The sequence below is a fragment of the Desmodus rotundus genome, chromosome 4, assembly GCF_022682495.2.
Source record: "Desmodus rotundus isolate HL8 chromosome 4, HLdesRot8A.1, whole genome shotgun sequence".
Classification (NCBI taxonomy): Eukaryota; Metazoa; Chordata; class Mammalia; order Chiroptera; family Phyllostomidae; genus Desmodus; species Desmodus rotundus.
Window position 1 is genome coordinate 29923262 of NC_071390.1, and position 23603 is coordinate 29946864.

At 38.1% G+C, this 23603-nt stretch overlaps 1 long non-coding RNA gene across 1 annotated transcript in view; it reads right to left on the reverse strand.

Moving 5' to 3' along the window:
* LOC139440881 (uncharacterized) overlaps positions 1-23603 on the reverse strand; it is a 145493-nt gene that overhangs the window by 11163 nt on the left and 110727 nt on the right. The window contains exon 2 of the long non-coding RNA XR_011651169.1: positions 5554-5672. This is a non-coding gene — a long non-coding RNA (uncharacterized lncRNA). The remainder of the gene's footprint in view (positions 1-5553; positions 5673-23603) is intronic.

Genomic DNA, 23603 nt, shown 5'->3' on the forward strand with positions numbered 1-23603 from the left:
AACGCATGACAACGGTGTTTGAAATATGAAAAGGCTACAAAAAATCTAAATAGCCTTTAAGTGACAGATTATTAATAAAGTACATTAGGGTGTGTATATGTGAATGTGTATACATAATAATATATAATATTACATAGTACAATATAATATATACATGTATAAAACCTCCCCTGGATCCACCATTTATGAGCTGAGTACCCTTGGCCAGCTCTCTAAATCTCTCTGTTCTTCACCTTCATCTTTAAAATGGGAATGGTGATAACAGAATCTACCTCATAGTCCCCTGCAAAAATTAATTTAATTAACATTAGTAAAGTACGAAGTAGGAGTCCTATCTTCATACACACATTCCTACTTATGTGCAAAGGAGAGCTCTGTAAGAATAGCTGGTATCAGTGTTTACCTCTGGGGAAGACAAGGGAGAAATGGATAAGGGAGAGCAGATGGATATATTTTCACTCATAGTCTTTGGTAGTGTTTGAAATACTGTTTTTTAAAAATTTCTCCAAACTCTTTTTCAAACCAAAACTAGGTCAATAAGGAGAGAAGGTGTGCCTTTAGCATTTCCCCTTAAGTGTGGCCCCCTGTGGCTGCTCAGCCTTCTCTCCCTAGAGCCCACAGCCCCACTCTCAGAACCTGGGGCAGCCTCACAGGCACCCAGCACTTCAGTGATCATGTTTCCACCAACCACTGCAGACCTCTTGGCCTATATCTTAGCCCCAGATGTCAGCCAATTAATTAATGAACAGATCTACTCTGAGGCTTCAAAAGGAGGGGATTGGAGAGCTGAGGTTTCAGGTGGATGTCTCATCCAGGACTTTCTGGAAAAAAATATGCCCCTCACTTTTTCTCCTGACCCATTAATATCTCAAATAGTGAAAATTTTAGGACAACGCCTATGAGGGGAATAATTTGGTGCTCTCTGCAAACTACTATTAGTGGTGCTGAAAAACTACTCAAGTCTATCTGATATGTTTTAAATGTTCAGGAGAGAAAAAATATGTATCTGTCTCCCTCCTGAATAGGTGATAAAGAAACAGTTCTACAGGAAACAGCTTCCAAAATTGCAGGGCCTACAGTTACAAAATTTCTTCCATACAATAAAAACTCATAGAAAAGAAAAGACAGATGAGAATTTTGATTAAATGTCTGACCGCAAGCTCCCCAAGCAAGACTTAAAAGGAATGTGATCCCGATTGAAAAGTTCATGTTCCAGAGGCCGCTGGCATGTTCTTTCAATAGCCTTAACTATTAAAAAAAAAAAAATAGTATCAATTATTGTGATCAGCCTCAAACCACTCCTTGTATTAGGCTTGGCAGAAACCATTTTTTTACTCTGTATATTTTATACATATTATCTTTAGTCATCATTGTAAAATTAGAGGAAACAAAGGTGATATCCCATTTTATAGACAGAGAAACTGAGTGGGGGTTAAGTAATTTTCTCAACAATAGTTTGCTCCTTTTCATTGCTGAGTAGTATTGTATGTTATGGATATTATCACAGTTTTTTTTTTTTTATTCTCCCGTTGAAGGATAATTCCAGTTTTTGGTAACTACAAATAAAGCCACTATAAACATCTGTATTTAGGTTTTTGTATGAATGTAGTTTTTGTTTCACTTGGGTAAATGTCAAAGACTAGGATTGTTGGACCCTATGGTAAGTGTACGGTAAATTTAACTTACTAAAAAATTATCTAATTTTTTTCCCCAGAATGGCTGGGCCATGCTTGCCTTCCATCAGTAATGTAAGAGAGTTCCAGAAGACTTTTTAAACATGGGACCACAATATCATTATTATAAATGAAAATACTGATGATAATTATTTATTTATTAGTTCTCATGTTTTTTCCTAAATAATTACTTTCATATTTTCATTCAATATTTCTTTCTTTTGTTTCATTTTTTTTCTGATTTGGATATTTAATTTACTGGCATTTGTTAACTTAAAGAATAAGTATTTTAAGCCATGAGTTTTCTTCAACCATTTCTTGTATTACATATAATAACTTAGTAGGAATATTGCTTTGGGGTTTCCTAGAGCAGCAGTAATATATGCAATTGGTTGGTTTCCTTGATTTCTTGATTTAAGAATGCCTCCTTCTATTACCACAGTGAAATGCAATTACTTTAATAAATGAGTTTTTGGGGGGTCTGCTTTCTTCTTAGTCTTTAATTTTATCATGTTATATTGTGGTTCTTACCTTCAGCTGACTCCTTCTTTCCCTTTCCCTCCGACACACCAAGAGACACTCCCATGGTGCCTCCTGTTTCCACGCCAAGCACTTTCTAGACTCCCTTCTTTACAGTCCTTGGCTTTCAACTAACCAGGGCTTTCAACGATCAGGTTTCTGAATCTGCACTTCATGTTTCTTCGCTCAGAGTGGGATCCAGTCTTTTGGGGGATGAACTTCAATTGATGTAATCTGAGTCTCTCTGACATTGACACTCCATGTCCCTTTGACAGCAAGACTCCACTTGCCTCTCTTTGATTCCAAAAAATTCCCATCTGAGTCTTGACTCTTGGATACTGAGCAGACTCTACTGTTTTCAGACATGTTCTTCCACCTACATGTAAATTAACATTTTGGGTATTCTTTCACCTACTAAAGCTGTAGCTGTGAGCTAAGGGAGATTCAATTTTCTCTCCTTGTTATCCTATATGCATTTTAGGAAACTAGATAGAGAGGCAGCCTTTATTATTCCTTTCCTTGAGTTTAAACTTCATGAAAGGACTGTGCTTACCTTATTCACTGAAGTATACTTTGCACTTAGCACAGTGTCTGGCTTATCATTATCAGAGTTGAAATAATAAAATTCAGATGAGAAAAACTGAGAAGATCAACATGACTTACTTAAATTCACACAGCTGCTAAATACATAAACTGAAATTCAAATGCAGGCAGACTGGCTCCCCTAGGCAGTTAATAAATATTTGTTGAATGAATAAATGATGCCTTTTAATGAGAGAAGGCATTAGTTGGGATATAATGGCAATGTTATGCAGTGTGTGTCCTAGTACGTTTGAAGTCCTGGACGCCAAAATCTTTGAGCTCTGCTGTCTTAAACAAGAGAATTGATGATGATTGAGGAAAGACAATGATGCAAACAGTCCACAACGCGCAAAAGCCACACGTGACCCTGAGGTTTCTGTTGAGCACTGTGGCATTTGGAAACTTAGTTTCCTCAGTGGCAGGCAGAGAAGGAGGCTCGGCAGAAACCATGCATCATTGACAAATTGGACCACAGTCAACCCGCTTCTCCGCTGCTTTATACCAGGACAAGCAATCATGGAAACCAGCTCCTCCCAAGAAGGAATTCTGAGAAAAGCTTCCCAATCTTAAAACCGTTTCCTGTGAAGAAGTTTTATATAATGAAGTATCTGAAATACAAACAGTACATTGAGCTGTGGTTCTAAAGGGAAGTTTCTATGAAGACGGCCATTATTTCTCACCTTTCAGTGTTTGCAGAAACTCCAGCGCAGTGCCGTAGCCCTCAGTCAGTCCCAAAGTTATAGTGAAAGGAATACTTTGCATACACACAGAGAACTTAAACATCAAACAGAATTCTGCAATTATGCCAGTTTTGAAAAACAACAAACAGATATTAAATATTTTTGCTAGAAGTTGAAAAGTCTGCCCTGGATCTATCTTTATGGAGAGTTGACAATTACTAAGCTTGAAAGTCTGCACAAAAGGGAGACTTTTATTACGGTCAATGGAAAATTCAGTTATGAGAGAATATGTAAGAGAGGGAAAAAGTCATATAATCAGTTGAAAGGGAGCTAACAAAAGGAGAGCCAGCTGCTAATTCTCCTGATAGAAAGGATAAAATATATTAGGACTCTACATCAACACCTTTAATGTTAAAAACACTCAAGCAAATCAGTAATAAAAATATTGTTAAAATTGGCAACTGACAAAAAGATGATTCAAAAGTCATACATTATAATAAGTAAACTCAGATGATTTTTCAAACTCAGGTATTTAAGAAATGCAAAGTAAAATAATGTACAGCATTTATATCTATTGATATAAATATCCTGTATTAGTAAATATTTTTTAAAAAATAAATCCCATGATAGGCCATGTGAAATCCTCACTTACAAATGTTGCTGGGGATATCAATTTGGCACCATATCATATTAATTCTTACAAATATTTTGTCTATCTGACCTACTGATTCCAATTCTGTGTATTTGTCCTAATTAAATAAATCAAAACATGGAAAAATATGTAACAGAGAAATTAATAAGGGCATTTTTTATAATGGCAGAAAACTAAGCATAAATTAATGATCCAAGATAAATAAATAGTCAAGTAAACTGTTATTCATTCACTTAATTAAGTTCTTGAACACACTATTTATTTATGAAGTGATTTTAATATAACATTAGAAAATCCAACAAACTTAAATAAACAAAACTTACACATAAAAATGGTTGAATGTTATTGCAGAAAACTTACTAGTTATTTGTTGGATTAGAAAGATATATGTTTTTCTTTCTGTCTAAACATCTTTACTTCTAACTTCTACAATAAACTACATTACTATATTAATTGGAAAAAAGGAAAATAATTTTTTTAAGTTGAGCACTATATACTGTAGCTTACTGCTATAAAATTACTGAAAAAGAAATATAAACACAACATAAAGTCAAAATGGTTTATATGTATTTCTAGCTCCTCAATTTTTTATGTTTTCAGTAGAAAAATCAGCTACTGATACAGACAGAGGCAGTCTGCCCAAATCTGGGCTCTGCCTTTGTGAATGAAGACTATTTGTTAGTTATGCTGTGACTGGCCAGTTCAGTTGATCAGATCAAAGTCATAGTTCAGTCTCTACATAGCTTGTCACTTTAGTTCTTTTCCCTGACGGCCACCTCTGCTCCTGTGATGGTAAAGCGACCAGGTCACTACCCAATATAACTACCACTACCACCACTACTACATGGTTATCTTACTATAAATTTACAACCTGTGAGATGGATGCTATGTTTATGGCCATTTTATAAATAAGGTAATTAATGCATCGAGCCCTGGCTGGTGTGGCTCAGTGGATTGAGTGCTGGCCTGTGAACCAAAGGTTCACTGGTTCAATTCCCAGTCAGGGCACATGTCTGGGTTTCGGGCCAGGCCCCCAGTAGGGGGCTCATGAGAGGCAACCACACATTGATGTTTCTCTCTCTCTTTCTCCCTCCCTACCCCTCTCTAAAAAATAAATAAACAAAATCTTTAAGAAAAAGAAATTAAGGCATAGGGAAGGTAAATAATGTTCTTAATTTGCATAGTTACTTAGAAGAGCTAGGAGGTGAACTAAATCGATTGATTCTAAAAACCTTATTTTTAATCTTTTGAAAATGGCTTCAACATGAATTATAACAGTTGCCACCTATGGAGTAGTAATTGTGCTAGGCATTGCTCCTCTGTACTTTGCATAAATTATCTCAAGTAATCTTTGCAAAAACCCTGGAGATATTCTTTATCCTCATCTGTAAGTGAATGTTGGGTTATTCTGCAGCAACAAATAACCCCCCAGATTTCAATGCCTTACCACAACCCAGAGTTGCCACCCCCAACACATTCTGATGAGGGTCAAGTGGCTCTCCTGTGTTGCTCTTCTCCACAGAGTTGATTCAAGGATCCATGCTTCTTTCATCAGCAACTCCAGCTCTGCAAAAGAGAAGAAAATGAGCTGAGCATCTTAGCACAGATTTTAGGAGTAATGCCTGGAAATATTCATATCTCGCCAACCAGAACCTCTCTTATGGCTTCATTCCAAGTACAGATGGGATGAGTAAATATGGAGAAGCACACAGATTTTTCTCTGATATTTGATGAACAAAAAATAGATTATGGCCCAGAAACTGAAACTTAGAGAAGTGAAATGACTCACCAGGTCACAAAGCTAATAATAAACAGTAGAGCCCAGACTCCCATTAAGGACCATCAGAGATCTGTGTGCCTGGGCCTTTAACTGTCAGCCACATAGCCTCTATGGAAGATGGACTATACACAGGTTTTAAAAATGTTATCCCATGAGGCCTTTCGTTTTCAAACAAACAGATCTCTGAGAAGTCTTTCATTTTGACTCTGTCTACTCTCTTTCTCTATTCAAAGACTGTGGTCTACTTTGTTCTATTTCCCAGTTCAAGGACTGCTGCCTATTGTATTATTGTTCCCAAATATTTATCCCCTTCTGAATAAGAAGACTGTAAGAAGACTATATAATACCACTCCAACCTTCACATGATTCACATGGCTTCCGTGTTGGTGACAGAAACTTCCTCAATCTAACATCAGGTGCAGTCACGCGATTTTCTTTGACCAATGGATGGAATGTAAGAAGTAGTGACATGATGCATCTGGGAAGAATCAGAAAATTGGCTGTGTTTAAGCACTGCCTCTTGTCTTTTCTTTCCCATGAGAATGCCATGTCTCAAATAAGAGCTTCTCCTCAGTCTGGTTTTGGAGTAAAGCTATGTTGAAGCAGAGCTGTGACTGACTCACAGCTCACGTAAGAAAGAAGCTTTTATGGTACAAAACTGATTGCTACAAAGACAGACTTCCTGCCCAGGTCTTCTTTCTTTGCCAGAGCAGGGAGCTCTCACTCAGGTGTCTCCACCAGCATTTGAGCTGCGGCCACACCCTGGGAGATGTGAAGTGACAGTTCTTTCTGAGGATGCTTTCTTGGATGATGCAGATATCCACTGAGTTTGATTATTCTTTAACAGACCTGAAATTCTATTGATTACCTTTTAAGTAAATACTTTTCCTGTGTGTAATTACTTCATTAAATTCTCGGTTTTCTCATGGGCTACTATATTTAGTTTGCAATTTCCCATCCACTGTTCCTTGTTCATATTTATGCTATTCTTACACTACCAATCATTTTTTTCTGAGGATATATTCCACAATCTATCTTCTCTTATAATCATCAGAGTGTACAAATAAGCAGAATCTTACACACATTTTAATAAGGGGAGCCAGGTGATTTTGGCCCTAACCAGCTCTGCATTTGCCCAATCTGCACTTTATTTTTATAAGAAGTTAAGCAAATATGTTAATATTGGGTATTAATTTTAGAAAGCATCTTCTAGGGCACACACCTACATAACTAACAATTCAATGTAAATGGCTTATCTGCTATTTTTTTAAACAGTACATATGTAAAACTGATATTTAAACTGATTAGATCATATGCTTTTTAATATCAAGGAAAGTAGTACATTCATTTATTTAATTAAAATGTATAGAGTAACTTCTCTGTGTGTCACAGTGCGAGGCATTGCGTTTACAATGGTAAGAATGACTTATTTACCACCACGAAGGCCCTTATTGATTATGTTGAGAGGCAAAAAAGGAATTTGAGCCCAAATTGTAAATGCCGGATGTTTAGTCTGCTGTGGGATTACTAAGGAGCTGTGTTCAACTGGCCTGAGGCTCAGAGAGGTGTGAGGGAGTCAGGCAGGACTGTTGGATAAACCCGTGGTGCAGCTGAGATCTGAAGGATGATTATGAATTAATCATGCAATGGGATAGGAACAGAAAGACAGTGGTCCAACCAAAGGGGCAGCAGGTGCAGAGGTCTGGGGACCAGGAAGTACGCAGAGGCTTCTGGAACCTCAAAGTCATTTTTCTAGTTGGAGGAGAGACTGAAGGGTAGGGAGCATGTATGTGGGGAGATCGGGATAGAGACACAGGGGGCACTGAGGATATAAGGCACTGTAAAGTAAGTGTGGTCCAGACCGTACTAAAAAGTTTGAACTTTATCCTGAAAGAAACACTATAGAAAGCCATTGGTGTGTTTTAAGCAGAGGAGTAAAACTACAAACTCTTTTTTCAATAATCACTCAGATTTCAGAAGGAAGAGTACATTAAAGAGGGGCACGCCTGTCAAACAGGTAGAATAATGATGTGTTTACCTAGTCAGCAGCCAACAGTGACCTAAACCACAGTGATGACATCAGGGTGGAGAGAAGCGGTCAGGCTCCACCCGTATTCCAAAGATAAATTTAGACAGGCCTTCGTGCTAGGTGAAGCAATAACAGGTGAGGTTTTGACCACATACAGATTCTAAAACTCCTTATGTCCCTAAAAGATAACAATAAATTATGTTTTGTATAGTGCATGTGATTTTGCTTAATTTCTGGAAATGTATAATGTAATTATAATTACAGTGTGGACACTGTTAGAGTCCATGCCTTAACTATTGTGACTCAATAAGGGTTCACTGTATATGTGAGCTGAATAGTAACAATGCAATTAAGGGAGATTCATGAAGCAAAATTGTTGTGGGCAATCACTTGCAAATAATTTAGCTAGAAAAAATTTAGTTATGTTCTAATAACATTGATTAATGAGAAAAATTTATAATGGGGGACGGGAAGAAAACAAATTCTGTTGATTAAACCAACTAAACATTTACTTCCAGTCATTAATAGAATAAAATCCACGGACTAATTTCACAAATATATACCTAAAATATGCAAAGTGTTCAGTAAACATGGCGTTGAAATACACATGGTTACTGCCCTAGATAGCTTCATATACTCCTGAACCTTTGCAAGAACTACTGGCCTAAGTCAGTGCTTTTCAAACTCTAATGCGCACACTGAGTACGCACAAGGACCTAGAAGCTATGTGACCAGATACTGGTCCTTAGTCATGTCCAATGAGTGAAAAATGGATGTCACCAACATTTGATCCTGTTCACCTTACATTACTGGATCCTGAGTTGCAACAAAGCTGGAAGAGTCTGCTCTGTTATAAGCTAGAGGTTGACTGCACAAATCTGGCCTCGTTTAAAAGACAGAGAAAATTATTTTGGAAGTTGAAAGCTATTTCTGTGCCATTCGGTTTTAGTTTCTTCCGCATATATGCATTGATGCCTCTGCAAGAGTAATCATTATTCACTCAATTGTACTTAGAAGAAGGTAATAAGCAAAATTCACTGCAAAGATAAGAATAAAATATCAATTGCTTTCTTTGTTCACTTCCTAACAGCATCATCTTGCAGACAGAATTACAGGCCTCACACAGTGTGCAGAAACTGAAGAAGATAAAATTCATGCACCCTTGAATTGATCTTGATCGTCTCTGCTCAACTCACCGATCAAGGAAAGGATGAAAAGGTAGCTGGCTCTGCGCGTCCACAATTCGCTGGCTTTTTTAGGATGCCTGATTTTCAAATTCATATTGCAGCTATATTTTTAATCTTAAAAAGTATTTTTAAAAGAAATAATGACTGTGGTGTGCATCAAATGGTAAGATACTGTACTGTTTAGGATTATAAAAGTACTGATGATTTATGTCTATAGTGAAAGAAAGAGTTTTTTGCTCCTTGAGTGTTATTTATGCATAGTTATTCTTTAAAGCCCCTTTAAAGATGAATAAAAAGTTTCAAACAGTAGTCTTGACCACATAGCAGATTATTTCTCCACCTTCCTAGTTTGGTGAGAGTTATTCATTGTATAACATTGTACAACAGGAACATTGTACAACACAGCAGAGTTTTAAGTTAGCACCAAGAGAGACTAAATGACTATACTGCGTTTATACTTCCAGGTCAGAGTGCGATCACGATGGTAATTACGGCCCAAACAATTTTAGTACGGAAGTCAGCAATCACCTTTAGCTTCACCAAAGAAAGAAGCTTAACGGTGAACACATGAAACCACCTTGTTTGGAGAAATATGGTTTTCCAGTAAACACTCCAAGGTAATTAGATTATGAAATATACTAAATGGTCCATAATTAGCATTATGGTAACATAACTCAATGACCGTCTCAAGTGTGACACAAACATTGATTTCAAGTTTGAGTGATTGAACCCAGGCAGTTCTTTCTGTCAGCCTTCGTGAGGTAATAGGATGAATTTATTTGTTAAAGTCCTTATAAAAAAAATATTTTATTGATACAGAGAAAACCAAATATTTTCTTAACATCGTGGGAGCATTTATACTCACCATTCCCAAGTAGCTTCAAATTATTAAGAAATAACTTAAAAAGAAGGGAAGCCTGAACAATGACTGCCTTCTAGTTTTCAAAATTATTAGCTTATCAGCCAAGGGAAAGTTCCTGATGGTTGTTTTTCTGAAGACCACATTAAGATTCACCGAAAACAAACGGTCTCAGATTAGCTGTCAGCGCTGCACTAACCTTGCGTTGTTATTTCCAGAACACAAGCTCTTGCTTGGTCAATTCACTTAAACAATGAATTACTTGAGAAAAGGAAGAAAATCAGTCAACCTGGTTAAGAGAAACAAGTAATTAAAATAAACAAGACACAGAGCGGTAACGAATAATCCAAGAGTCCCTCGTGCACAGGGCCTCTATGAGCAAAACGTGCCCCGTTGCTGTGAATACCAGGAGAGAGTGATTTAATACCGCTGCAACTCTGGGAATAGCTAGAAACTTGTTTTTATATGACAAATATTTCATTTGAATTTGCGAGGCCACAGTTGAGTTTTTAAATTTAGGGAATGTTTGCCATTATAAATTCTCAGCCCTATTTACTTCCACATCATGATGTGGTGGCAGTGTGTGTACATGGTTAGGAAAGCAGGAGAGGAGATGAAGAACTCAGGGGGCCCTTCTCTGGAGACTAGAGTTCTGAGAGTTGGGGCAAAATACGGACCACAGAGCAGTGTTTGTTGTTACCCAATAATGTGTATGAGATCAATTTATAGGACAGTGCTACGGACTGAATTATATCTCCTTCACCCCCGAACAGTCATATGGTGAAGCTCTCATGCCCAATGTGATGTAGTTATTTGGATACGAGGCCTTTGGGAAGTGATTAGGTTTCAATAAGGTATAGGTGTTAATGCCCTCCTAAGAAGAAACACCAGAGAGCTTTTCGCCCTCTCTTCCTCTGTGTGTCTACCTTCACAGGGCATTCTCTTGTCTAAGGAGGTCATCAGTGTTATTGGATGAAGGGTCCACACTACTCCTGTATGACTTCATCCTAACTAATTACATCTGCAATGTCCCTATTTCCAAATAAGGTCACATTCTGTGGTCCTGGGGACTAAGGCTTCAGCATATCTTTAGGGGGCCACGATTCAACTGAACACAAAAATATTGGGTCATTAGTAATTAGCCACTCCGATCTATTTCCCTTCTTACCTAGGAAACCCCAAATATCAGACAACGGGATAAGTGTTTTGATTTGCTCTCCCTCCAAATAAACAGTCTTTGACCGACTCTCCCACACTCAGATTGCTGCCATCCTTTCTTGATCTTGACTGTCAGACTGACCCAGAGGGTCATTCTAGCCATACTTCATTTGCATGTAAATGCTTTTTATAATTTGTTAATTTTTCATTGAATTTATTGAGGTGACATTTGTTAATAAAATTATGGAGATTTTAGGAATACAATTCTATAATACATCATCTGTATGTATATTATATTATGTGTTCACTACCCCAAGTCAAGTTTCCTTCTATTAACATTCATCCCCCCTTTACCTTTTCCTACCTCCCCCTACCACCTCTCTTTCTCTCTGGTAATCTCCATACTGTTTGTTTGGGGGGGGGTTGCCTTATCTCTTCACTTTATTTTGCCCTTCCTCCCTACCCTCTTCCCTCTGACAGCTGTCAGGCTGTTCTCTGTATCTATGAGTCTGTTTTTATGTTGTATGTTAATTTAGTTTGTTCATTAGATTCACGTACATGTGAAATCATATGGTATTTGTCTTTCTCTGACTGGTTTATTTCACTTTGTGTAATACTTTCCAGGTCTATCCATGCTGTCACAAAAGGTAAGATTTCCTTATTTTTTACAGCTGTGTAGTATTTCATTATGTGAATGTACTACAGCTTTTTTTAATCCACTCACCTACTGATAGGCACTTGGGCTGCTACCAAATCTTGGCTCCTGTAAGTAACACTGAAATAAACATAGGAGTGCATATATTCTGTCAAATTAGTGGTTTGGGTTTCTTCGGAGATATTGACAGAAGTGGAATCACTGAATAAATTTGATGCGATTCCTATCAAGATACCAATGGTGTATTTCACAGAACTAGAACAAATGTTCTATATGAAACCACGAAAGACCCTGAATAGCCACAGCAATCTTGAGAAAGAAGAACAAAGTTGGAAGAACCATGCTACCTGATATCAAACTATATTACAAGGCCACAGTAATTAAAACAGCATGGCACTGGCATGCAAACAAAAACACAGATTAATGGAACAGAATAGAAAGCCCAGAAATAAATCCACTCCTTTATAGTCCATTAACATTTGACAAAGAAGGCAAAACGTACAACGGGGGAAGATAGTCTATTTAAAAAATGGTGTTGGGAAAATTAGACAAATATGTGCAAAAAATGTAACTAGACCACCTTCTTACACCATACACAGAATAAATTCAAAATGGATTAAAGATTTAAATGTTAGACTCAAAACTGTAAAAATTCTAGAAGAAAACAAAGGTAGTAAAATCTCAGACATTTCTCACAGTGATATTTTTTTTCTGATCTATTTCCTCTGGCAAGGGAAACAAAAGAAAAAATAAATAAATGGGACTACATCGCACTAAAATGTTTTTGCACAGCCAAAAGAACTATTAACAAAATGAACAGAGAACCCACTGAATGGGAGATGATATTCTCCAATGATACCTCTGGTAAAGGGTTAATATCCAAAATTTATAAAGAACTTACACAATTCAACACCAAAAAAAAAAAAAAAGAAACAATCCAATAAGAAAAAAATGGGTGAAGGACCTGAATAGACACTTCTCCAAAGATGACATACAGATGGCCAGTAGACATATGAAAAGATGCTCAATGTCACTAATCATCAGGGAAATGAAAATTAAAACCAAAATAAGATATCACCTCACACCTGTCAGAATAGCTACCATCAATAAATCAGCAAACAATAAGTGCTGGCGAGGATGTGAAAAAAGGGAACCCTTGTGCACTGTTGCTAGAAATGCAGATTGGTGCAGCCACTGTGGAAAGCAGTGTGGAGTTACCTCAATTAAAAATGGATCTGCCTTATGGCCCAGTCGTCCACTACGTGTAAATGTTATCCTAGGAAGGGAAGCTCCACTTTATAAGTCTTACTTACTCTACAGCGGTATTCTTCTACACAGGTCCATGGCCCAGTCATGCTCCTGATTCTCCTGATAGTAGATCCCCCTGATAGAGCATGAAATTCCCCTGAGAGGACATTAAATGATCCATTTCTTCATGAGCTCTGAGCTCTTTTTCCATTAGATCATAGGAAAAAGTGGAGGTACTTATTCCACAGGAGCTTTTCCTTCTCTGTGTTGGTAGTGGTGGCCCAGATTTGGGGTGAAAAGTAGAAGTTTCAAGGTTGAACCTGAGTCTAACCATGTTCTCTAATCCATCTTCACCAGAGATTTGCACTGGAGGAATCAGGTATTTCTCCATATTAATAAGGCCCAGTTAGCCAATATTTTATATGTATACTTTGTGGTCAGAGCAAAAAAAGAAAGAGATCTCCATGTTGAAAGGGAGAGAGCACTTCAATATACACACAGTGCCTGCCCCCAAAAGTCCAGCCATTGTTAATATAACGAGAATGGTCTGCATGACATCAATGTAACCTGGCAGCCGAGGAGAGTGGACTGGAATGTGCATGTGTGCACAATGGTGACTTCACTGTACTATTCAGTGGGGGGCGGGAGATGCCGTTGAGTGAGGATGTGTACTGTGTGGCCCTCGCATTCAAAATGAGTGAGAGTAGAGCAATGAATCTGCATCAAATTTTGCATTAAGCTTGACCTCCATGGAAACAATTTGAATGATTCAGGAGGCCAGAGCTATAGGCAACTGGTGATTGGCAACTTCATCATGACAATGTGCCCACTCATGCATCATGAATTGTGCAGAGTTTTTTAATAAAACATCAAATTACCCAGGTGACTCAGCTCCCTACAGCCCAGATTTGGCACCCTGACACTCTGGCTTTTCCCAAAACAAAAATCACCTTTGAAAGGGAAGAGATTTCAGACTGTCCATGAGATTCAGGAAATACAACAGGGTAGCTGATGGTGACTGGGAGAACTGTGTGAGGTCTGAAGGCGCCTACTTTGAAGGGGACTGAGGTGTCATTGTCCTATGTACAATGTTTCTTGTATCTTGTACCTTCTTCAATAAATGTCTCTATTTTTCATATTACATAGCTGTATACCTTCTGGACAGACCTCATATATGTTAACTTTATTCTTTAAGTTTGATAGATCAAAATTAATTATTAGTATGCATTCACTATTTTAAAAATAACAAATACATATTTCCAAGTTTTGGGTGCTGACTGAGACTAGAAGCAATGCCACCCTAAGACCAATGAGCACACCTAGCACCCAGTATTTGGTTTCTAAATATTATTTCCAACTAAAGGGAACCAGGGACCCTTAAAGAAATGGCTGCCTTGGAGGAAGGACAAAGAAAGTAAAAATTAAGCCTGGAAGATTATTATGCCAAAAAAAAAAATAAGCACCAAAAAAATGGGATAAAGTCAAAGGAACCCAGAAATCAGCTCTAAGGTACTTCTACTGACCAAATCAGAATACAAAATGAACTTTAAAATAACTAATAATCATAATGGAATACAATACATTGAATTTTTTAAAAATCTTTGAGTGCATACTGATAGTAAGAATGCACTACACAATCACAGGAAGGAAGAAAAGAATGAAATAAGGGGAGAAGGAGGGGGGAGGAAGCAGAATATTTGCTATTACATGTAAAAGAAATAAAATAGAAAAATCACCATTTTCAATTACTATCATATTAATTAATATAAGCAAAAATCATTAGGATAGTAAAACTATCAGTTAAAATGTTTGTTAACAAACAAGATACTTCCATAGTGTAAAAGTATCTCCTCGCACATTTCTATTAGATACGCTAAGCCATTTATTAATGTGCAACAAAGTTTCTATACTCTTCTTCATTCTTCCCTACTTTCAATTCTGCAGTGCTTTTACTTTTGGCCCTATGATCAAGGCTAACATCACCAATAATGGGACAAAGCAACATCACAAAATTCCAGACTCAGTGTGCTGAGAAGGACACGACATTACTGATGTAGAATTTCTGCCCTAAAGTCATTGCCTGGATCTAATCACAAGGACACCATCAAACAAACACAAACTGAAGGACTTTCTACAAAGCAACTATCCTGAACTCTGCAGAAATTCCTAATTTGATTCAAAGGCTGAAAATTGATCTAGATATCAGGAGACTGAAGAAGCATTAATACTGTGTTGAGTCTTGTATCAAAAACTGTATCTTGCTACAAAGGCTGGTATTGGAACAAGTGCTGAAACATGAGTATGAACTAAGTGTTAGGGAAGGACATCTTGTCTATGTTGAACTTCTCGGTTTGGTTATTGTATTGTGATTGTTAAAAGTATGTCCGTATTCTTAGGGATGAAGGGTCGCGACATTTATAACACTACAACATGCCCTCAAAAGATTCAGCGTAAATTATATGGACAAACTTTTCTGTGGGTTTAAAGTTTTTTTAATAAAAAGCTTTTTCAAAAACCAAGTCAGGACTGAACAATTTTAGGTTAAAGATAAGCATTTTCTTATTCATTTCTTAAAGTATCTTTACCTATGCTCTCAAAACTATCATTTCTTTCATCCTCAAATGCCCGTACTGAAGGTGACTGAAACGAACTGGCTTCCCTGTGATTTTCACAGTACCAGTCAAGGAAGATGGCAGATGCTATAGCTCAGGCAAAGGGACAACCACCAAGATCCGAAGCAGAGCCATACAATGATCTGGATACTAAGTTACACAAGGTAGGAGGAACCAAGCAGATGTTCGGAGCCCAAGCCAGACAGCTCACTTCTAAGAAGTACTTTGCATTTTCAGCGTTAGCTGAGGTCAACTTCAGGCACCCACAATGTGCAGGGGAATTGTCCTTCTGCCTACGGAAGGGAAAAAGAAGTATGAACAAACGTTCACCGGGAAAATGCCTCCTCCTTGGTGTTATCACTACTCCCCCTTCATGGACAATTCATTTCTACAGCAACAAGTCTCCTCAAGACGGTTATAGAGACTTAGAGCTCTTATGTGTAGAGAAGGAAATATGTTTGAGTTCCTCCTGCCAAGGTCTTCCTTGGCCAGGTTCACGGCCATCTGTGTGAACACAGCATCAGTTGATGGCAAGTGCCAGAAAGGACATAGATGACAAATGATGTTTCCGCATGAGACTGAGTTAAATAGGCACATTCAACATGTACTGTTTGCTGTGAACCCGTCTTCTCTCTGTGTCTATAACTACACACTCTGTGTCCCACCCAGGAATCGCTGACGGCCTCCAGCACTTACTCCTGCAACTCGCAGGTGACCTTTTCTGCTCTCGTTCTCCAATCACAGGCTGTATCTTTAAGCATAGCTCACAGGGCTGCCCGAGATTTGCCCTGGTGGCTTATGAAACACACCATATCCTTTAGTAAGAAATTTTTTAAATCAAGTGATGTTTTTAGTTAATTACAGGACTTGGAGGAGTGAAAAATGGTATAGCTCTATCAGGTGCCTCAGAACAAGCACACAAAAATGATAAATGCATATTTTAGAAAAAATTTAAAAATTTTAACTGACAAAGTATTTTGAAATTATTTTCTCTTGAAAGAAATGAAACTGACAGCATGACAAAATAAATATATCTGCTGTATAAATCGCAGATAGTCTGTGAAGTTTCTTCTAGGAAAAAAAGCAAAACAAATAATGATGTGTGCAAAAAATATTGAATCAAGCAACGAAGAGTAAGAGGAAGCTTTGAAGAAAAGAAATGGCTCTCTCCTCCCTTTTCCCTTCTCTCTTCCCCTATAATCATATTAATAAACGTGTGTGCGCACATTGCGTACATGTGCGTGAGTGTGTATGTAACGCAAAACTGGCTCTTTGCTGCTGGTATCACGACGGCTCCAGCTCTGCACCGTTAACCACACCCGTCTACTTCTGCTATTTCGCAGACAGCATTCTTCATACCAAATGACTCTGGTCCCACTGGCATCTTTGGCCCCCAACTCCAGAATCATTTTAATTCTAAAAAAGGAAATGAAGTCCCTTATTGAGTATTTTTAGTGGATAGTCTTTTAACAATTATACACTTATGACTCTCATATAGATATAAAATAAACATATCCCCGCCAAAATTTTGACACATCCATCAGAAAACAAGTAAGGTATTAGAACTGGTTCAAATGAGGATTTGACTTGCAGTGACTTAATATTTTTATTGAACAAAATTCATTTGCATTGTCATGGACATAAATAATTTGAATACCAGTCATTTTCTATAAGTTAATGTCTTTCTCTACAGAGTTGTATAATAGCCTAGTAAAAGACAAAATCCCACATCCCTATCAAACCAGATAATCTCCAGACACTCCAGCATTCCACTGACAGGTTATGCAGTAATTTCTTTTGTCCATTCTAAAATCTCAAATTTTTTTCTTATAGAAAAATAGAAAAAAGGTAAGATAGGTAGATAGATAGATAGGTAGATAGATAAGTAGACAGATACGTAGATAGATGTAGGTGATAGTTTTTATTTAACTTGGGGACTGCTGATGGAACTCAACACCTGTTTATCAGAATGGACTCCATTCACGAAGTCAGATCTCAAACATCTGTGCAAGCAGTGAGGGCTCTACATACGACTTCCCCCTGACCCAGAGTCAGTGCTCTTTCACACTGAGTATAATTTTTCATTCTTGCTTTTCCAAAAAGAATCAAAGACATTTCTTTCCATATCTTTTAGGAACTTCGCCATATTCTCACTCCCTTCACCAAGCTTGAGATACATGTCCTTATGAGCTAAGACAGCCAGCAGTCTTGTTTCATTGTGGTTTTATCTGACATTATAGCGTGTAAAGCTAGTCATATATATATAAATTGTGATTGGGAAAAAGAGATGGTAAAGTTCAGGAATCCTAATTAGCCCTGAAAATTAAAAGCATGGTAATAACCAGAGATTCATCTAAACTTTCAGCAGTGGGGATAAGAGCAGAAGATTTGTATCAACCACAGAAGGATCTGGCTTTGCCTGGCACTATTTTATGTCACATGATGTGTACATTCAGGATGGATGACAATGACCAATCAACTTCTCTCTCTTTTAATCAGTATTCACTCAACATTATTTTCTGGGAAAAAATTAGTTTGGGATCTCCCTTTTTTATAGGTGCTTCCAAAATCCAAGTTGACATTTTTAAAATATTTTTTAATTTTCTTCATTGCATTTTTTTTATTGTTGTTCTGGTACAGTTGTCCCCATTTTCACGCCAACACCACCACACTCCCCACCCATCCCTGCCTCCCACCCTCAAACCTACCCCCTTTGGCTTTGTCCATGTGTCCTTTGTACATGTTCTTTGATGGCCCTTCCCCTATTTTCCCCCACTATCCCTCTCCCCTTGCCTCTGGTGACTGTCAGTTTTTTCTCTATTTCAATGTCTCAGGTTCTATTTTGCTGGCTTGTTTGTTTTGTTGGTTAAGTTCCACTTATAGGTGAGATCATATGGTATTTGTCTTTCACTGCCTGGCTTATTTCACTTAACATAATGCTCTCCAGTTCCATCCATGCTGTCACAAAGGGTGGGAGCTCCTTCTTTCTTTCTGCTGCATAGTATTCCATTGTGTAAATGTACCACAGTTTTTTTATCCATTCATTTACTGGGGGGCACTTCAGATGCTACAAAACAACACAGCGTTATGATGACTTACTACCTTGTTCCCTTTTTATAAAATTGCCTCTGAATTACATGCTATCTCTGTGCTAAGTAACTCTACCTCTGTAATTTATTTAAAGCACCATGTCTGAATATTTAAAAGCTTTGTGATGGATTTTAGTCCATAGCAACAAAATAGCCCAGTAATATGCCTATGGAATTGGCCCATATTTTTAAAAATGAGAAGTGGTACTTATAGGAGGAGACTGACAAAGAGCCTTTAATATGAGAATAAATGTTTAGTTATCCATCCAGTTGAAAGTAGAAATGGGTATACAGAATTTTAACATCCTTTTTAAAATGCTTATGGAATATTTCACCCCTTTGTCAGTTTCTGGCTTTTTCTATAATGGAAGTGATCAGTATTATTTAATAGCAAGTTGCATTTGTGATAATAAATGTCTTTACAGGTACCTAACATTTCTCAGCTTCTCTCTAGTTACTAATCCATCTCAATTTATTGCTTCAGTGATTTTTAAAACATAGTTAAATGTGATGTTAATGTATCCTAGTTGGACTATGTTGTACTTGATCTATGGAATATCACTTACTTTTTTGGAACTGATTATAAATTACACATAAGAGCCTTTTCTGGAGTCACAGAAACTTTGAAAATCTCATATTTGATTAGTGTCAAGTGACAGGCCATATTTCATTAGCCGTACTGATTATTAGGAGGAATCGGTCAGTCTCTTCACTTCTCTCCTTTATGTGGACAGAGATTCCAAGAAATGGACCAAAATGTGATTACAATCCCCAGCCTACATTTTCCTACATGTCCTACATGTAGAACAATAATGTCAGTAGATGTGTACAAGCAAGCACGGAAGCTCAAACCCTGCCCACCCACATACAGAGCACCTCTGCGAAGCCATGTGGGGTGGCCTTAAAAGCACCAGCATGGGGTGCTTCTGGACACACAACTGTGACAGAGAATAAGCACTTTCTACGCTGGAAGCGACATTTTAGGTGCTACTAAACCTAAAGTTTGTTCTACCCCTTATCAAAATTCAGAAACTCTAGACATCTCCCCAACAACACACACACACACAAACACACAGAGAGAGAGACACACTCACACACTGATAGCATGTCAGAGAACATACAGGGCAAGAGAGGGAAGCCATTGCTGGTGGTTACAGCTGGCTTGTTATAGGGCATGTGTTTCATGCTCTTCCTCCTGTTCTTACACCAAAGAATGGCGTGAATTGAACTTGAGAAAGCCAACTGAAGGTCTCTATGAAAGCATGCACTTTGAGCAACTACAGGAAGAGAATTTGCACAGAACACAGCTTAATTAGGTTATTGTTCCCATTTTGACACAAAGAAGCATAGGAAATGGAATTAGCTGGGAAGAGGATCAATAAATGAAAACCATGAATGTCATGGCAAGATGAGGACACAAATGAGACAAGGTCATGGGCATTTCTGCCAGTCCTTGGGGAAGAGGGGTAGAGAGTCTGCATTAAAACCACATTATGCATTGTATGTAATTTGCTAGGTTAGCTACATGGAACATAGCATATTGCTCACACCACATAAAGGGTTTAGTCATTCTCAGCAAACCCTGTTATGGTTCCCAGTAGAAGATCCACAACTGATTGCAGTTAAAGCTCTGGTTGAAGGTCAATTACAGTGCTCACATAGCCAGACTGTTTCCTGCCTGGAGGTTCACACACAAGTTCATAGCCCAGAATAGCACCCGGAAGAAGAGAGAAAAGAGGTAGAGATGACCTGGATCCTGCTTACAGGAGGGGTGTTGGAATAGGTGTGCTCCCATAAGTAATTGGTAAAGTGATAGTCAACACTGAAGAAGTGTTGATACAGCTCATTCAAACAAATGCCATTGTTTCAACTATTTGACCGGAAAAAAATTACACATCCAATGGAAATAAAGATGTGGAGAGGAGTTGCAGGAGAAAAAAGAAAAATGAGAGGAGGTTTTGTAAAAATTTAGCAACATGTGAATACAAATTCATTTTTCATTAAGACATACTAAAATTGGTCCTGCTTAACTTATTATACCAACAAACTGCTGTTTGTCCACCCAAGTATAGGCTTTCAAAAATGTGAAATGAGGGGAGGGAGGCAAAACAAAGAACAAAAATGGCTTCTTTTTTCTTCAGTCCTGGGAAAATATTGCATGTCACAAACGCTCTGCGCAGCCATGGGCCTTACGCAGATGGCTCTTCCTGTTGGAACTAACGAAATTGCCTTACGGTGCAGGCTTCAAAGATGCCCTCAGGGGTACCCTCTGGGATATTTGTCTTGTCTTGGGTACTTTTATAATGTTACACTTGTTTCTATGATTTTGGGGAAAATGTTCTAAAGTTAAACTAAAAACAAACAAACAATAAGAAGCATAAGTCTTGGAGCCTGTAGTGGACGCTGGTAGTACCCTTTCACCTGCCTGTTCTGTGCCTGCATTTTCTGCTTCCTTTTGCTGTTAAATGTTCCTATCCAAGAGGGTTGACAGAAGTGCATGGGCCAAGCCGCAGACTAACTGATGAGAAGGCACAGAATCTTAGCTCCTTTGCAGCAGAGCAAACTCTACCTAAACTCTACCTGTGCCTTCACCTAACACCACACCCTTGGTTTCTTGCCTGTCCCTGTCTTGCTTCCCTACTCCCGGGAACACTTCCTTCTTAATCACCTGCACTCAAATCTGTGGTTCGGGATCTGCTTCTGGAAAAAACTACCCCAGGCAGAGTCAGGAAACTCTGATTTGAAACCTGGTTAAACTTGCCAGCTGTGAGGCCTTGAAACCTGTTATTTAACCCTCAGGTGCATCAGCTTCTCCTCTGTTAAAAAAATAATCCATACCTCTTATTAGTTTGCAGGGCTCTTGTGAAGATGAGAGGAGGTGATATATGTGAAGTACTTAGCATGGGCCCTGGTGTGCAGTAGGCATTCAGTGTTAGTTGAGTGAGAATATTTACTGGCATGCCTTGGCTTCCACGATTTTAAAATTGACAGTATTATTTTTAGTTTTCCCCTGCTCTTCACCAGCTGGTTTGCTAGATTCATATTTATTGCACAGAATTTGTACGTCTTTTTTCTGCATCACTCAGCTCTTGTTCTCTTGTTTTCTCATTGTGTTTAACAGACTTGAATGGAAGACAAGATTCTATAGTTACAGACCAGTGGCTTTGATCCCCACAGGTTGATAGATTATAGGAAGGGTTCTCATGACTCATGTAGAATCATAAAAGAAGTTAAGACATGAACAGAAGAAATCCAAAAGTTGCTTTTGCCTTAACAAACCGATGGCCATGTCTTCTTATTCAGAGAACTACGAAAATGTGGGCAATTACCTGGGAAATTCAGGACCAAGAAAAGCAAAAGGACTGAACTTCTCCTGAATTTTCTCTAGCTCATTACTTGTATAGACTATACCCTTAAAATAATATTTAAACAATACAATCCTTGATGCCCTGAGACTCGTTTTTCTGGGAAATAGCAATGACACCCTCTTTTATTTCTGGACTTGGCTTGTGTTCTGAACTTAGAGCCTTTAGATATGCAATAGACTCGGTGAACTTTCTTTGGGGAGAATTAGAGGTCTACTTCCAGCTCTCTGAGAGGACGCATGTAACACAAAATGTGGGGCATCTAAACAACACTCAGCAGTTTGTGACCCTTCAGCGAGCTGTCCAGGCGAATTCGCGTAACTGGCTTTCCCTTTATTCCTGGGAAAGCTCAGGACAAAAATACAAAATAATAATTATTTAATATTCCCAGGTCATATAATTTGGCTTAAGACATCCTAGCAGCTTTGAAACGTCACAGTCCTTGAAATAATAATTTGTTTTGAATATGGGTTTTTAGACTGTGTAGGGGTTTGGTGGCATTGATTATTCAATTTTAATATAAATACTCTTCCTTTTATGAATTTTATTAGCAGGCATTATTCAAGTGTTATTTTTATTTACTTTCAGTTGACAAAGAACATAAAAAAGAAAGGTTTATCAGCGTAAGATTGTATTTAAGTTGTGATGCCAGCAGTAAGAAAGAATGTTCCCCTTTGAAAAGATAAAAACTTTATATTTCTAAAACATTATCACAAGGCCAAATAACAATGGTGAAGTGGCCTTGCCTTTAGTGACGGAACCCAAAGCAGATGCTAGAAAACAAGTATCTGAGAACCGACTGTCATTTTTCTGGCTTACTGCACTCCTTCTCATGACATACAATCAAGAGGATAGATGGTATCACCATTTTTCTCCACAGTGCAGGCAGATTCCCTAATCTACAGTGGGGCCAGAAGTAGCCCTCTAGACCTGCCATCTGCCCGTCTGGAATGCGTCGTCTTAGCCTTCACCATCCTGGTCTTCATCTCATCTTGTAAAGAGGCAGTAGACCAGGATAATGACACAAGGGGCTAGTGACATTGTCCAGAGGCAGGATGGTCAGTGTGGATGAGAAAAAAGGGCCTGGTTTGGAGAAAATCAAGGTTTTGAATGTCCAGGGAGCACTCTAGGAATCTATGGCCTATAGGGGAGCAATCGCTATTGTCATTTTGAGGAAAATTGGTAAGAAATGGTGATGATGTCAGTGGTGAGTAAAATTTGGTGATTGTTTCTCCTTCCATCTGGCTTGTTTGATGCAGTGAGGACAAAATTATTTTGTAGAAAGAGTATGGTCTGCAAAATGCAAACAGACGAGAGTTCAAATCCTACCTCTGTGCTTTTCCAGTTGTAGACTACACGTGGAAAGTTTTGAGGAATACTTGAATAATTATTCTCTCCTCTCTGTCTCTCTCTCTGGTGTGTGTGGAGGATGAGAATGATGAAAATGTAATTTCTTTGAAATTTCATTTTAAAATGAATGGAAAATTTTTATTCTAATCTAGAAGTATACTTAAA